The sequence below is a fragment of the Sapajus apella genome, unplaced genomic scaffold, assembly GCF_009761245.1.
Source record: "Sapajus apella isolate SASKATOON/1434 unplaced genomic scaffold, GSC_monkey_1.0 scaffold2, whole genome shotgun sequence".
Taxonomy (NCBI): Eukaryota; Metazoa; Chordata; class Mammalia; order Primates; family Cebidae; genus Sapajus; species Sapajus apella.
In genome coordinates this window covers 51,187,062-51,205,077 of record NW_022436942.1, presented here as the reverse complement: position 1 = coordinate 51,205,077, position 18,016 = coordinate 51,187,062, and the positions used below count along the sequence as shown (strand labels likewise).

The following is an 18,016-nucleotide window of genomic DNA, read 5'->3' as shown; positions in this document are numbered from 1 at the left end:
ACATAATTGTGATGTTCAAGTGTAACCAATTGGAACATTTTCAGCAATGCATTATTGTAGGAAAATTGAGAACTTCACGTGTTTTGCTTGATTCTCCAAACTCTTCAAAGTAGACCTAGTTCTCACCATTGTAAATAAATCGTATACTTAGGAAGTGGCAAAGCTGCATTATTAGTTTGTTAGGATTTCTGTAACAAAGTACCACAGGCTGAGTGCCTTAATTTTCTTCATAATTAGGGAAAGTAGAAGTTCAAGATCAAGGTGTCATTAAGTTTGGCTTCTTTTGAGGCCTCTCTTCTTGGCTTTCAAATGGCTGCCTTCTTCCTGTGTCTTCACATGGTTTTTCCTCTGTGTGCCCACATATCTGTTATAATCTGCTTCTTCAATAAGGATACCACCATACTGGATTAGGGCTCACCCATAGGAGCCCATGTTACCTTAATTGCCTCTTTAAAGGTTCTATCTCAAAATACAGTCACATTCTGGGGTCCTAGGGTTTAGGATTCAACTTGCAAAGTTTGGAGGACAGAGAGAGAGAGAGAATTTAGCCCATACATTATGACATGATTCAAAGCTTGTGAGTGTAAACTCATTTTTTTTTTCAAGTAAGGAAGAACTTATCTTGAGGAATTAGGACAGAGGGAAGATGGCAAAAAAGAAACTCATCATTGGAGGACCAATGTAGGGAAGAGTGATTTGGAATGCCAGAGACAGAAATTAGCCCTGAAAGGTGAATTTGTTTTTCTTTAAATCAATGTTTTACTTTTCTATTGATACAATAAAACAAGACAAAACAACCAAAATCTTTTGGCTTTAAGCAATTTGACCCCAGTGTAAAGTTTGAAGAATCAGGTCAGGCACATATTAGTGCTCTGTGTAATACAATGGCGGCTTTACTGCAAAACCACTAAGGTGTTCAGAGAACTTTAATCAACCTAATCAGGTCATCCGTGGGACTTAAAGGGGTCTGGTTACAAATCTTCAAAAGCTCTGAACTACTTTCCGCATCCACAAGCTAAAAGGGTTATTAAGTTAGTTGCACAGAGAGATGGAATTAATACCACTTGATTGAGCTAAGATCATCATATTCTAAAAAGCAATTAAAATAATTCTGACCTTTAAAAAGTAAATCAGTGAATTTTGATGTTACATTTGATTCTTGGAAAAGGCAAATAGTGAATGTACTAAGTATGAATGAGTCTTTTAACTGAAGAAATTTTAGAGGATTTTAGGATTTTAGTATATACTTTTCTTTGGAAAGTAATTTAGTGATCATAAAATCCAGATTTTTGCATTCCCTTTTATGTACATAAAGACTTTTGCTTTCTGTGTGTGAAGTACATCACAATTTTTAGCTTTATACATATATATATATATACCAAGAAATATACATATTATATTTATATATATATATAAATATATATATAATATATATATATATTTATTTCTATGTAGTGGGCAAAATTTCATTAATGGCCCATTTTCCCAACCTTTCAGAAATCATTTCCTTTGTTACTTTGATTGCCTGCAAAGTAAAATATGAAAGTTGGCAGACTGACTTCTGAGGAGCAGAAATGTACGTTGAGAACGGTTTGAGTACTCAAATATTAGAATTTGAGTTATAGGAAAATCCCTTAGTTGTCTATCAAAGGCAGCAGATTAATTTCTAAGGAGCTTAATAAGCCTGAGTTTGAACATGCAAATTAGAAAAGGACTTGACCAAAATAAGTATACGAAAGCAGTGAGGAGAGGTAGAGAGAAATGACTGCAGACACAAAATATGCTGGAGGAATAGCCAAGCTTTGATAGGCGCTGAAGGCATACTTTGCAGCAACTTAGGTTACTATCAATAATCCAGCGTCATAAAGAGTTAAATAGCACCTCTAGCTTCTATTTAAGAGGGCAGATTACTGTGAAATCTACATTGTATCTCTGGAAAACTAAATTCTATGAACTGTGCCATTCATTAATTTATTCATTAATTAATAGATGATATATCAAACACCTACTATTTATTATTCAACAAATGTTCGTGGAGTGCCTTCTCTTTCAGGTATTGTCTTAGACTCTAGAAATATACCAATGAACACAATAGATATAAATATCTGCCCTGTACCACCTGTGCTTACATTTTAGTTGGAGGAAACAGACAATAAAAAGGTAAGTAAGTAAATGTCTTGGTCCATTTTGTGTTCCTGTAACAGAATACCACAGACTGGATAACTTATAATAAAATTTATTAGGCTCATGGTTTGACAGGGCTGAGAAATCCAAGATCAAGGAGTTGCATCTGATGAGGGCCTCCTTGCTGTGTCACCCTATGGCAGAAGGGTAAAGAGAGAGCAAGAGATCAAACTTGCAGTTTCAAGCCCTTTTATAGTCAGCACTGATTGATTCATGCGGATGGAGCCGTCATGACCTAAACACCTCCCATTAGGGCCCACCTCTCAACACTAGAGCAGCAGACTAGAAAACAGAAATTGGCATTATGACACTAATTTTGCTATCAAATGCATTGGGTTAGTAAGATGTTTCATCTTTGTTTACCATAGTTTCCCTACTTAAAAAAAAAGACATTTATGGAATTTAGTTTTGACAGTTAAATTATAAAATTATAGTTTTAGAATAAAAAATTACAAAAACAATTCACTCAAGATGTATATTGACAGCTATGATATGCACAGTACAATATATGCTGATGAATGTCTTTTGTATGCAAATTAGATGAGTGGTGCCTGAGAACTACATACCTTTGAAATGAGGACTGCTTGCTAGAAAGACCATGGCATGATTAGAGGTTTGGAAGAAAGAGATTTGAGATTGAGATAATCACTAAACACTGAGTTAATCACGAATGGCCAGTAATTTAGTCAGTCATGTCTACATAAAAAGACCACCATAAAACCTCCTATTCTGTGAAGTTCAGAGAATCTCAGGGTTGGTGAACACAGGGGTTCTGAGAGGTACAGAAGGGCATGGAACTCCATGCACCCTTCACCCTATGCCTTGCCCTATGCATCTCTTTTATCTGGCTGTTCCTCTGATGTATCCTTAATAATGATCCAATGATAGTGAGTGAAAGGTCTTCCTGAGTTCTGTGAGCCATTTTAGCAAATTATTAAACCCGAGGAGTGAGTCTTGGGACCCTCTCCTCCATTTATAGCCAATTGATTAGAAGGATGGGAGAGCAATGACTTGTGATTGGTGTGTAAAGTGCGGGCAGTCTTATAGAACTGAGCCTTTGTGCTTGTGGAATCTAACATTAGCTCCAGGTAGATGGTGTCAGAGTTGAATTTTTGAACACTCAGCTGGTTGGAGAATTATTTGGAGTGGGGAGAATTTGCACACACATTTGGTGTCAGAAGTGTTTGTGTAAAAATTGTTCATATTTCTTTTGGCTCAAAGACCTCTAGGCCAGCAGAGCATAAGGCTGCAGGAACAGGAAGAAAAAATTCGCTAGTGATTTAAGGGTAATAGTAAGTAGTGCCACTCTCATTTCCACCCTTTTATTCCAGGACGCATGAATTTTGACTGTGATATCCAATAGATGGGTCATGGGAGCACGATATGTTTGATATTGACTCACAGCATATACAGCCTCCTGGAGAGCCTCGTGCCAGCCCTGCAAGATATTGTCACCTCGCTGGTTCTGTGAGTATTTAAAAGGCAATTGCACTGTTCTAGGAAGACAGCCGCTTCAGGACGGTGGGCAATGTTGTAAGACGTGAATTCCTTGAACGTGGGCCTGTTGCTGCACTTCTTTTGCAGTGAAGTGAGTTCTCAGATTGGAAGAAGTGCTGTGTGGAATACCATTATTATGATAAAACGTTCTGTAAGTCTTCAAATGCTAGTTTTGGCAGAAACATTGTGTGCAGGGAGGGCAAATCCATGCCTAAAGTAGGCGTCTATTCCAGTAAGAGCAAAATAATGTTCCTTTTATGGTAGAAGTGGTTCAATATAATCAATCTACCAGTAGGAACTGGCTGATCTTGTGGAGAATGGCCCCATATTGGTAGCTCAGTGTTGGTCTCTGCTTTAGCTGATTGTGCTCTCAGCAGTGGTCATAGCCAGGTCAGCCTTGGTGAGTGGAAGTCCACATTGCTGAACCCATGTGCAACCTCCATTCCTGCCATCCTGGCCAGTTGGGTGGTGATGGGGTGGTTGGAGAAAGAGGCTGACTGGTATCCATAGAGCAGATCATCCTATCCACTTAGTTGTTGAAATTCTCCTCTGCTAAGGTTACCATCTGGTGAGCATTCACATGAAACAGAAATATCTTCATGTGTTTTACCCAGAGAGATTTATCCACATACCCCTTCATCAAATGTCCTTGTCACTAATTTTCTAATCATGTTCCTTCCAAGTCCCTGACCATCCAGCCAAACCATTGGCTAAAGCCCATGAATCAGTGTATAATTACATATCTGTCCATTTCTCCTTCCAAACCAAATGAACAGCCAGGTGCACTCCCTAATGTTCTATCCACTGGGAAGATTTCCCTTCACCACTGTCCTTCAGGATGTTCGAAAAATGGGTAGTAGTGCTGTAGCTGTTAACTTTTGGGTGGTGGTGTGAGATATTGAGAGTCTGGTTTGAGGACATAGCAATGGAAAGAGTACAGGTAGTTGTAAGGGCTAGTGAGTGGAAGAACTAGTAGAGAACTGCATATTATGCAGAACCATCATAAACTAAGCCTGAGTCTTCCTCTGTCAACCAATCATAGGAAACTCCCTCTGAGACCATAGGTGCAGGCTGGGAGAGAGAAGGCATGTAGCAGGAAGGGGGTCAAAGGGCATTAAGCCACTTCTTATAACTTACTTGTGCCTTCAGGTCCTGCTTGGGCCCAATCATATATATGGCACTTCCACTTGATGATGGAGTGCTGCCGTACACATCCATCTTTATGATGTGGTGGGTCAGACAAATCCCAGTTCATGATGGGCAGCTCAGGTCACAGGGTAACTCAGCCTCAGGGTAACTCACCACCTCCTTGTTCCAAAATTCTAATAATCTGAGCTGCAATTCACCTATGTGGGCCTGAAGAAGGCTCTGAACAACATACCCATCTTCCATGGACACTTCAAGTACCATAAGATCTGCTAGATCCCATGGCCCAAGTGGAGGGCCAGCTTGACAGCAGCCTGGACCTGTTGCAGAATCTTCTTTTATTCTAGGCCCCACTCAAAACTAGCAGCTTTTTGGGTCACTTGGTAAGAGGGCCGGAGTAGCATACCATTTCTCATTTCTTGAATGAGAAACATATTGTCTTCAACATTCTCTTGAAGAGACGTAGAAGGGCTTGGCAGTGAGAGCAGCAGATTAGAAAGCAGAAATGGACATAATGGCAGTAATTTTTTAATAAAATGTATTGGGTTAATAAGATAGTTCATCTTTCTTTACCATAGTTTCCCTACTGTACATAGAAAAAGACACGGAACTTAATTTTGACCGTTAAAATCTAAAATTACAGTTTTACAGTATAAAAATAATGGAAATCCATTCACTCGAGATGTTCATTGGACAGCCATGATATGCACAGCACCATAATGGTTGTCATGAAATACCCAAAATGTATAATCTACCCCTATTTTTGAGGCACCTAACGCAGGGTCCTGCACACAGCAGTTACTTAATAAATGTTACTTGAAGGCCCCATTTTTCACAAAGTTGAAAATGTATTTGAGGAAACTAAACGACAACTCGATAGAATCAATAGTGGCGTGGCAGTCCTGCAGCCATTTGTTTGTTGCACAGTTGGTTTTGAACAAACACCCAGTAGGTTGCTCAAGCAGAGAGAACCTCTTGGGCAATGGTGGCTTCAGGAAGCCTCATAGGACTTACAGAGAATACATGGAAAGAAAAGAAGGTGCTCAGGCAGGGCAAATAGCCACTGGATCTTGCGCAGTTTGTGGGAGTGGACCATCCACCTGCAGAAAAGGGCTTGTGTTGAGAAATAATGAAAGGTGCACCTGTAAGAAGTTTGGGGCATCTACTTTGGCCCTGAGCTATGACATGGGAACTTTATTCTTTGTCTTGTCAATACTGGCTGTCTTTGTGGTTGTGCAGAGGAGTGACAAGTTTAAAGCAGCACTTGAGAAAGATCTACTTGGTGTCAACAAAAGCAATGAACTCGAAAGGACCCAAATTGGAAACAAGTTACTATTAAGATATTTTCAGCATAGTCTTGGTGTTGAGGAAGTATCAGTGAAAATAGGACAGAGAGTTGTAAAGGCCAGTCAGTGGAGGAAATAAGAGAATTAATAGAGCCTGGTAATTGGAGAGAGTAAGGTGGGGAAAAGGAAGAATGAAAGACAAGTACATTGGAAGCTTGGGTGGCTGAAAGAATAAAGTAACTTTAAGAAAAGAACAGAAGAACGGAAAGATAAGTAACAAGTAAAAGAGAAGAATAAAGAAAGAGAAGCCAGATAAAAAGGAAAAATCAATTATTTTAATTTTACACTAATATAAGATATTATTATTAATGGCACAGCACCTAATTATGTATTTACATAATACCTTACAGTTCACTGGGCACATCCCCAGATACAACATGTCATTTGTGATGAAGCTAGAATAGTACACTAGAAAGACATGGGTGGTTAGAAGAATGTAAATACAGTTGGAAGAGAGGGGAGGGATGTAACAACAATAGCTTAGAAAGTCCTCCACGTGGAAGTATACTGAGCAAATAGCACATAATGATCCATTTCGCTCTCTGTTTAATTCTTATTTGTGTTATTTAAAGTCGTATATCTATAATTGAATCCATTAAATCTTTAATGTTCATTTCTTTTCCTCAATAACTGAGCTGTACTTTGAAATATCAACCAGTGTTTTGAAATAATGCTTCAAATGTTTTTATCCTAAGTTTTAGCATACTTTTTTCTTTTATATATAATGTATATGTATAATTTCTTATATATGTAGTGTGTGTGTGTATGTGTGTGTGTGTGTGTGTGTATTTCCATTTGAAGATTCAGCAGCATACTGGATCAAAACCAAAACAGGATCTGCTATTGAATGTTTTTACCAGCTAGAGCTGGGGAGAATGATTGGCAAACTGAATTGCAGTGGTATTATTAAAATTCATGAACCGGAGAATTACCAATGTGTAATATTCAAAAATGCAGTGGGTGCTAAGTATCTTTGACACATTCCTTAAAGCTTTAACCATCTTGGGAAAAAAATGTTAGAAGTCTGTCAGAAACATATTGGATTTTCCTAAAGCATATGGTGATGAAATAGTATATCATTTTATGAGAAAATATTGTCATACTGGCTTCCTGGCCCAACATGTCATAGTCATTTTATATTTCTATTTTGTAGTTATCTTTCTTTTGTGCTCTTTATTTTAGGATGAATTGCTTTCCTGGTCTTGGAAGAATGTCATTGTTTCACCCCCTCTCTTTCTTTTGGCCGTTCCTTTGTTTTTATTCTTCCTCCAAGAGTCTTTTGTTCTCTACAATAGTTTTTATATAGTGTTTCAAGACTGAAAGGTGTGTGCTTTGATTAAATTTTTGTTTTGACTACACTAAGAGCGTTTTTATCTTCCCTTTCTCCACCCCATGGTTTGTGTGTTGCTGCTGTTTCATCCTCTTTCTGAAGTACTTGCTTTCATCCCAGACCTGGCTGGATTGTAAGAATGGAAGTGGTTGTTCTCTAGCTTGCATTTGAAAAAAAAATCCATTTTTATTTCAAGAGGATGATGGACACACACAAAAAATGTATGCCACTGGGCCCTTTTACCACATTTTCTGTTTGGTCCCCTTGGGCTCTTTCAAAACATTGAGCATGTTCCCAGAATTGGTCAAAACCACATTGCCCAGTTGCAGGCGAAGCTGCGGGTTGGCATCCTCTCTGGGAGTGGCTGGTTGGTAAGCTCAATTTCCAAATTCCTGGAACTGTCATATTAATCTGTATTTTAAGGCAACAAAGGAGAAATGCATCCTTCTCCAAGGGCTTTTATTGTCTTAGAGTTTCAGAAGCTATGTCGGCATTTTTAGTTGGCTGTGAATTTCAACAGCCAACTATGTATACTCTCAGTGTTCAGACCTGGTGAGCTTGGATAAATTGTTCCTCAGCAGGGTTCCTTACTTGAGGCAGCTGTAATGAAACTCATCATATTCCTCTGTAGCACACTTCAGCTGGTCTACACCATGGTTGTTGGAGAAAGACTTCTCTTGGACTTGAGGCAAGATGGAAGTGTGAAGTTTCAGTCTGTGCAGGGTAGTTAGAAACAGTGTGTCAGACAAACATTTCCCACAAGCCAATAAATTTCCAGAAGAATGATTTAGCTATGAGCCATCTAAAAATACTGTTTAAAAAATCTATAAGCATTATTTAAAAAATATCATTAGGTGAGCACATTTTAGAGAAGACGTTTGAAAACGAAGAGACAAAATAAAATGGTATTCATTCAAACTCACTCCTGACTCACATTGGAAATGTTATTGAATTTTCTTGATTTTAAAGAGATTTCTATAGATGATAGAAACTTGCTATAATGTCATAACTTTTTCTTTTTGTAAAAGAAGTTAGCAGAAATGAAAATCTTCCCTGAAACTACCCTCTAGTGCAGGACTGCCACCAAGAATCAAAATCCAGGATGAGAGTCAATTACAGATGGTGTCATTGAAGTAGGGTGGGCAAGAATGGAAAACATGGGTTTCTTAGAAATGTGTACATAAAATGAAAGGGCACTGAGCACAACTGTGACGAGGACGCTGGCTTTCTTTTCTGTGCTTTCCTTCCTCATTTCTTTCCTTTTGCCTTTTCTTCCTCAGTTTCCCTACTTTTTCCATTCAATCTGTTCTCTATGACAGTAACCAATGTATCTTTTACTTTGTGGTTTGTTCATTTGGGACCTGAATCACTCTTAAAGCACTTAGATTGACTTATAAATGTCATTGAAATATCTGAAGTATAATACCGTTGGGGCAAAAATTATTTTCTTTCATAAAATTAATTTAAAAATAGTTGAATTCCACCATATCCTTTCATTTTCCATCTTGGAGCCACTTTGTTACCTCAGTTATACCCTGCTTAGAAGCTTCCATGTTTCTACTAGTGCCAGTTCCTCCTTCTAGAATATAATTTATCCCATTTCTCACTCATTGGAATCCTTCCTATTGGTTGAAGCCTAACTCAAATCTCACTTCTTCTGGAAGGCCTTCTTTCAACAGATATTTATAGAGGGCCTTCCTCATGCCAAGTAATATTCTAAGGGCTGGGGACATGCAGTGAACAAGGTGGGCAAAGTCCCGGCTCACATGGAGTTTACATTCTGAGAGCTGGAGATAGCCATTGTTAAATAACAAAAAAAGTAGATATGTAACATGTCAGGTGTTATAACTACAATAAGGTAAACTAAAGGAGAGTCATGGGCTAAAAAGTGATGGGGAAAGACCAGAGAGAAGAATATATTTATTCTTCATTTTGTGCTTTGGTAACATGTAATCCTATCTTAAAAACTACATACCTTTTCATACATGAGGAAATGACATAAATGTCTTATGTGTTGTAAGCTACGTGTAGACATGAAGTTATGTAGCTTTGCATTCACCAGTGCCTTGTATACAACAGGCATATAATCAATGAGAATGAAATGACATCGGCAACAGATAGGAAGCTGATGCTTTATCCACAGCACCATCAGTACATGTTGGTGTCTTTTGATGCAAGTCATGTCAAGAAGTGGAAAATATCTTGTCAATTAACTGGGGAGCAGGAAATGATGATGAAGGCCAGAAATCAATCTTTCAAGGCTGGAAGTGTATCAGTGGCAGAGGTTAAAGGAACTGATCCAAAGAGGTAGGCACACAACTGAGCATATGCTGGGAAGGATAAAGGATGAGGAAAAGGAGAGCCTGGTGGCCACATCAGTGGACCATAATAGGCATCACTGTTGATACTAAACTAGTAAAGATCCCTCCTTCTCAGCCCCCTTGAGTGACTCTAAAGACTCTCAAAGTCTGGGGTTTTGAATGCCACACTGAATTTTTAGCTTCCATTAGGTACCCTTTATTTTACTGCATTAATTGTCTTACATGGAATTCAATGTTAAACACCATTTCCTATTAATTAAGCATCTTTTTAAAATAAACTTTTGATAAGAGTGCTAGCAAGTCCAGAGAGCTAGGAAACCAGAAGATCAGTATTCCAGCTGTTTCTAGAAGTGTTAGCATGGGACAGTAAGGCAGTGAGAGGTAGGCCAACAATGGGAGTATTCTGTGTAAGTAGTTACTAAGAAATTTGTGGTAGGGCGTAGCACCACAGATATTAGAAACAACTTTTCACATGAACAGGACATATGTAGAATTTACAATGAACCATGCACTATTCTAAGTGCTTACTTATGTTAACCAAGCCCAATCTATAAGCTAGGTTTTTCGTCATGTCTACTTTACAAAAGGAGAAAAAAGGAATGGAGAGATTAGGAATTTGGCCAAGGTCAGTTGGCTCTACCTGGGGGTGCCCAGATTAAAGTCTCAGCCCTTGACCATGCAGTTAACCCCCACATGATGCAGAGGCAGTATTGTGGTGATGATGAAGAGAGTTCCTAGGCGCTATCTCTTACCTTTTGGTTTAGGGGATAGCAATGTTGATTCATTTCTTGTGCTCATCCTACTGGAATTTTATCTAGACTATCAAACAATCACATGATGTCTTGCCTAAGTTTTGCACTTTACAGTGTATAGCTGCTTCCATCAACAGTCCCTGACCTTGATTTTTATGACTACCTTGCAACATAGTTTTTATTACCTCTGGCCTTCAGATAAGGCAAGGGAAGTCCTGTGTGGTCATTCCCAGCAAGTGGGGCAGAGCCAAGCACATTCAGTGGGCTGTAGACTCCAATTTCGTGTGCTCTTGTCTCGTTTGAGCAACTTCATGAATTTATGAATTTGCTAGTTATGAGCCTAGGTAACATGTTACCTTCCAACTTCAAAACAAGCCAGATTCTTCCATCATAATCCATCTTGGAGCTATGTTTAGGGATGTTCTGAAACCTGTAGTAATCCTCTCTTCCTCTAGTGGCCTCCTGGTCTTTCAAATGGACAGTTATGCTGAAGAATAATCATCTATTTATGAAACTTTTTAAAAAGTGAGAATTTCTTTTGTAGTTTAAGAAAGGCAATTAGTGCCCTCCCCCTCTGCTTTTTACCCCTGGTATCAGTGTTTGGTTCCTTTAAATATAAATGAAAAAATTCTGATATTTTAAGTGAGTAAGTATGGTCTTAATTAAAAAATTTGCATCTACTACTAGCAAACTGAAGAAGCTTTAGAAATGACTCAAAAGCTATTTATTCTCTCTTTCTCTCTCTCTTATTTTGTGCATGCTCATGAGGAGTGGATGAGGCATAGGAAACCTAAGTGATTTATTCAGGTTTTACTGAGTTGGTAATAAAAATCTGGGTCTGGAGAACTAGGCTGGGAAAAGCCACACACTTTTCTCTGCTTTTTTTTTTTTTTTTAACTTCACATGCATTCTCTACTAGTTCATAAAGTTGCTAGCATAGCTCTTACAAAGTCTCACTCATGAAATGAGGTATTGATTCTTTGTTTTTTTTTTTTTCTTCTGGCTCATATTTCCTTTTACTTCCACAGTTGGAAAAGGAAGAAATAAACTTTTGGAATCAAATACTTAAATGATGTAGAAAAGCAAAGACTGCAAACCAAGAAAGCTAATATATACAAGCTTTAAATGTGACCTGATTGTTATATGATATTAATTTTCAGGGAAAAAGCTAGTCTCCTTGTATTCTGAAAACACTATGTTATATATGATTGATGACAAAGGATATATATTTTTTCCAAGTCAAAATGACTCATGGCCTTTAGGTTGATAGTATCAGAAACTTAACTGCTTATGTAGGCTACTGAGTTAGGGAACAGCATGAAGTGGGTCATGTCTAAGAGATCATGGAGATTTGCCTGAACTGGAGACTTGGAGAGCACATGCGCCATCCAAGGGCTGGCTGGCTTTATTGCTCCAGCTAATTTCTACCAAGTGGAAATTTGGTACCTGGATGGCTTAATTGCCAACCTGGGTACCTAGATTTGGATGTGACAGCCCCCAATTATAGGTTGATAAGCACTTCAAGAGTTGGTGTCTGGCCATTAGAGCACACATAGTGACTTGGAAATGGCTGGGTTTTGCCTTTAAGATAGAGGAGATCCCTGCACATTTTTTATCATTTAATTTTATTTCAAAATCAGAAAGGACCACATTGACACCCTGAGAACATGGGAATAGCCAATGAGACATGATTCTTCCAAGGAAGTTGTCTGTACTCAAAGATGAAAAGGAGCACCATTTCAGATGGAAGTTATAGGAAGGTACTTTATTCTTTAAGTACTCAGTAACAGTAGCGTTCGGGAAGGACAGAAAAGAGTAGACTAGACAAGCAAGTGGAAATGGGTAAAATCCTCTTCATCTTTCAAGACCATTTCTTTTTTGAGATAAAGTTTCGCTCTTGTTGTCCAGGCTAGAGTGCAAATAGTGCAATCTCGGTTCAGTGCAATCTCCACCTCCTGGGTTCATGCAATTCTCTTGCCTCAGCCTCCCAAGTAGCTGGGATTACAGGCACCCGCCACTTGTCTGGCTAATTTTTGTATTTTTAGTAGAGATGAGGTTTCACCATGTTGGCCAGGCTGTCTCGAACTCCTGACCTCAGATGATCCACCTGCCTCAGCCTCCCAAAGTGCTGGGATTACAGGCATGGGCCATCGCACCCAGCCTCAAGGGCATTCTTAAACACCACTTGCTCCACAACCCATTTGCTTTAAAGTCATATGACATCTATGCTGTCCACCATAGCTTTATAGAGTACTGAAACAAATGTTTATTCTCAGAGTGATACTCAAGACATTTAACGGTACCAGCAGCATCAGCATCACCCGGGTGCTTATGAGAAATGCACACTTATGGAATAAAAATCTGCAACTTAGCAGTCTCCAAATGATTAATACACACATTACAGGTTAAGAAGCACTGACCTGGAACACTTTTGTAGCTCACTTTGTCATCATCTACCATAATCTTGCATCAAAATTACTAAGTAATTCTTTGTCATTCCTAGTAGACTATTAGTTTGTCTACTATATTAAAAAAAGTCCTACTAATGTGCTTAGCATCTTGGCCATGGTATGGATTAAAAAATTAGTATTGAATTGAATTAAAAATGATTTTAGGGCGAGGTGTGATGGCTAACGCCTGTAATCCCAGCACTTTGGGAGGTGGAGGCAGGCAGATCACTTGAGGTCAGGAGTTCAAGATCTGCCTGGCCAACATAGTGAAACCTCATCTCTACTAAAAAATACATAAAAATTAGCCGGGTATGGTGGCACATGCTTGTAATTTCAACTACTCAGGAGGCTGAAGCATGAGAATCACTTGAACCCAGGAGGCAGAGGCTGCCATGAGCTGAGATGGCACCACTGCACTCCAGCCTGCGTGATGAAGTGAGACTCTGTCTCAAAAAAAAAAAAGAAAAATATTTTAAAAAATAATAATGACTGTAGTTACAATCAGAGTGGCTAACATTTATTGGGTGATTTCTATGTATTTTACAAATATTTTATGTTTGTATTTTACAAACATAAATATAATAATAGTTCCTACCTTCTAAGTTATTATGAGGACTAAATAAAATACATTTATGTTACAGATGAGGGGTTTGGGGGTGAAAAATGTTAAGTAACTTGTGCCAGATGTGAAGGGGCAGAGAGGAGTCTCAGCTTTGATGCCACTCCAAGGCTTGAAATATTATCAGACTTGGATTGGCAGGTGGGAATGAAGAAAATAAGAGAAGAAGATTGGAAGAAAATTATTTCAGGCTTGTAAGCCTAGGAGACTAGAAGAAGGATGTTTTATTCTTGATGATATTGGCGGACTCATCAATAGTATCTTCGGGATCTTGTCCCAGAGATAAAATGTTCCTTTTACAATAGGGAATAGCTGCTGGTTAACATGCATCCTTGACCAGAAGATGGAGCACTTTAGTCTCCATGGTTTATTGATTCATCTACCTGGAGATGAAAGGGCAAGAAAGAACACTTTTTTTTTTTTTTTTTTTGCTTGTGACAGTCGTTTTGCCTTTTCTCCTAAAGAAGGAAAAGGAATTAAGAACTCAGCTAAATGTAGGAAGGATGATTGAGAGTGGGGAGAGGAAAAAGAGAGGAAAATGTCACTTGGTTTTTCAGACTCTTCCAGCAGGAAGCAAAGAACTCAATATATTCCGTGACACAGGAAGCCGTAGTCACAATTTAATGGGACCACCAGACAGTACTATTATGGGGGTGATAGGCAGTAAATAATTATTTTTAATATGCACGTATGCATCGGGCTTGAAATGTACCGTAGTGCTGTCAAATACTAAAGAAGGATAGATAAAATGAACAGTTTCCCCTGTGGAGTGGGACAGAAACCAGCCTAAGTATCCCACTGGGGGATAAAAGTGTGAAACGAAGAGCTTAATAAAATTAGGGCTGTGGAAGGGAAAGAGGAAGTCTCTCTTAATAAGCAAGCATTGAAATATTTTAAATTGCTCTTAGGAAATGTATGAGACTATTCACAAAATACTCACATGGAAAGAATTGTCTCAAGCTACGTTTCTATCTTGTTTTAAGGACGAGGTGGTGAATACTGCAGAATCTTTTGCCATCTTCTAACAGTTAGCTTCAGGAGATATTTATTTAATTAAATGTATGGTAAATAAAACAAACAAACTAAACATTTTGATGCTCATTCTGTAACTATATATGCCATTACTTCTATAATATAGAAAACCCTTCTAACAACATCCCTGAAGAATATTATCTGCACAATCTGAGAATCTGTTAGCATTAGGTTAATTGGAAAAAAAACACTTTTATACATATATTGTCAAAAGTAGATGAACAGGTCTCTTCAGTAATTTTTTAGATTTTAGGATTAATTAATGTCTTACAATAATTTATTAAAAACCCATATGGCATTGCACATCTAAACTTCCATAATTATCTCTTCTGGGATAATAATACATTTTCTCCACTTAAGCTTTTCTTTGGTTGATTAGGTAACTTAAAAGAGTGTTTCAACTATAAGAACTTAGCCTAACTGTACACTAAATTCTGTTTCAGCATGAAATTCAGAAATTTGTAATTTGGGATTTAGAACAATTTAAATCATATAATTTTTTTGACTTTGGGTTTTATATTTTATTACATGAAAGCTAAATAAAACTTAGCATGCTGTCAAATATTAACTATCGAAGTGTTTACACATATGAAATACTAAAGGCTAGTAGAATCCTCTTTGTACTAAAGCAACCTCTATAATAGCTTTATATTTTTCTAGTTGGCACATGAGTTGAAAGACTCTAGCTGTCTAGCCTTAAATTGAGACTGACCCCAATTGTGGAGAAAATATCAATCAGCCTCAAAATCTAGAAAGCCTTCATGCTTGAAAGAGCTCTCTATTCCCAGCGAGAATGCCTGTCTCATGGAAGGGGCTGCCATTCTGGTGGTTAGGAGTTTAACCTCTGGAGACCAGCTTCAGATTACAGTTTTGTGACCTGCAGTTATGTGACCTACAGCAAATTACAGAAACTTTTTGTGCCTCGATTTTTCTGTTTGCAAAGGAATGATAAGCAATAACATCTACATTGTAAGAAAACTCCATGGATTAAATAAAATAATGTGGGTACAGGACTTGGGACAATGCTCTTTCCCAAACAAATGTCCCTAACAGTTGGCTATTTTTATTATTAAAAGCAGTAGAATAAAACCACTGTCTTCACTTAGCCATTAAATAAGTCAACTTGAATTAATTTTTACCATTTAATTTTATTCTTAAAATAAAATTTCTTATTTGTAACACAAGCAAAACATAATCATTATAAATTATAAGTACATATAAAATATTATTCAAATTCTTATCCAGAGAAGATCTATAATGACACTGATATACATGCAGCTCTTTTCCATTCCCATACATCTCTATGATGCAAAAAAAATCACATTTAAGCCAAAATAGTATTGAAAACTTCACACATGTTTGTATAATTCCTTCATTGTTGACTTTGCCACTCAATAAGCTACATGACCTCAAGCAAATTGCTGATCTCGTTTACGTGTTAGTTTTTTTGTTGCAAAGAGCTCCACCAAAGTGTTGTAAGAAACAAGACTTTATGTAAGATGTAGTGTACTTTATTACAGAAATCACTGTGTAGGATATATCTTTTTTTAATTTAGTTTTAAAAAAATTTACATGAAGTTCTGGGATACATGGACATATCTCTTAAGGATTCAATTTTAAGGAACTTTTCACTGGTAAGAAGTCAGGATCTGCTAAGAAGTGCAGATCTACTACTATTACCACGCCTCTCTCTGCCGCCTCCATTTGCCAAGCCTTTAATTCACATGTCCAGTGTTAGCTCTGAATTGTAGGTACCTTATTATTGAAGGCTGGCTTCAGCTGAGACAAAATGTACCCACAGGAAGATTATTTTCCATGATAGGATGTAATCAGCTTGGGAGTAAGAACTGTATTTTATACTTGTTCATATTTCATATATATCCACATACTATGCTTTGAATGTTAAAATTTGATGAATTTTGAAAGAATGCTAGAATAGTCCATAAAATAAGATTTGCCAACGCAGAAAAAAACATAGCTTATGTCCTAGGTGAGTAACTCATGCACTTGTACTTTAGAAGAGGCAATTGAATGAGCTAAAAATTTTTTATGTAATTTTTTTACATAAAAATTTACATAAAAATACATTACCTAAAGTATATTAGAAATATTTTTGGGGTTTGCTTTTATGCCCTTATAGGATTAAGTATCATTTCATCAGGTTAGCATTTGCTGTTAGCTGTTTGTCTGAACAAAGTATGTGAAGGCGAAAGATGAAAGTTACGCCCTAAAACAGCAGTCCACAATCTTTGTGGCACGAGGGACTGATTTGGTGGAAGACAATTTTTCCAGAGACCAGGAGAGCAGGGGATGGTTTTGGGATGATTCAAGCGCATTACATTTATTGTGCACTTTATTTCCATTATTACATTTAATGACATAATTATACAACTCACGATAGGTTAGAATCAGTGGGAGCCCTGAGCTCATATTCCTGCAACTAGATGGTCCTGTCTTGCGGTGCTGGGAGATAGTGACAGATCATCAGGTATTAGATTCTCGTAAGGAGTGTGCAGCCTAGATCCCGGGCAGTGCACAATAGTTTACGTGCTCCTATGACAATCTAATGCCGCTGCTGATTGCTCTTGCTGATGGAGATGAAGCTCAGACCATAATGCAAGCGATGAGGAGTAGCTGTAAATACAGATGAAGCTTCACTTGCATACCCGCTGTTCACCTCCTGCTGTGCCACCCAGTTCCTAACAGGCCATAGGCTGGTACTAGTCTGTGGCCCAGGGGTGGGGATCTCTGCCCTAAAACACTGACGTCTCTCCAGTGATGATTATAACAAAAATCGCCCATTACAACTTTATAATTAAAGCCCTTGATGAAATACACATATCAAATTTTTTTTGGGAAAAGTCCTGCTTTCTGCATTTCCCCTTTTTGAAAGATTAATTTATTTAACTGAAACTGATGGTGGGAAGGAAATGCACACAGGCTTGAAATTTTGTTTGGAAGCAATTACATTCTGTCCTTCCCAAAATATAGATTGTGCAATGAATGGGGAACTTGGCTAGAGCAAGATTGTTGACAAAATGTAGCTAGACAATTTGAGCTATTTTTAGTTATTATTCTGGTTATACTTAATAACATTTAACATGAACATTTACTATGATGAAAGTTATTCTTTCAGGATATTATGAAGAAATGCTTGGCATTCATTTTGTAAAAATATCCAAAAGTTTTTGCAAAAAATCCCAACCCCACAAACAAAAAACAAAACAACCTTATATTGAGAGGAGATAAATATTCTCATTGACTTTAAGGGGAGGGTGTAAAATTGTGTTAGGATATGTTACACTTTACTTAAAAAAAATCATTACATGTAAAATGTAT

General features: G+C 37.7%; 1 long non-coding RNA gene across 1 annotated transcript in view; it reads left to right on the top strand.

The window, feature by feature from the left end:
- Positions 1-10,410, top strand: part of LOC116564499 — an 82,871-nt gene extending 72,461 nt beyond the window's left edge. Inside the window, exon 2 of the long non-coding RNA XR_004274929.1 lies at positions 3,516-10,410. This is a non-coding gene — a long non-coding RNA (uncharacterized LOC116564499). The remainder of the gene's footprint in view (positions 1-3,515) is intronic.
- Positions 10,411-18,016: the final 7,606 nt, after the last annotated feature.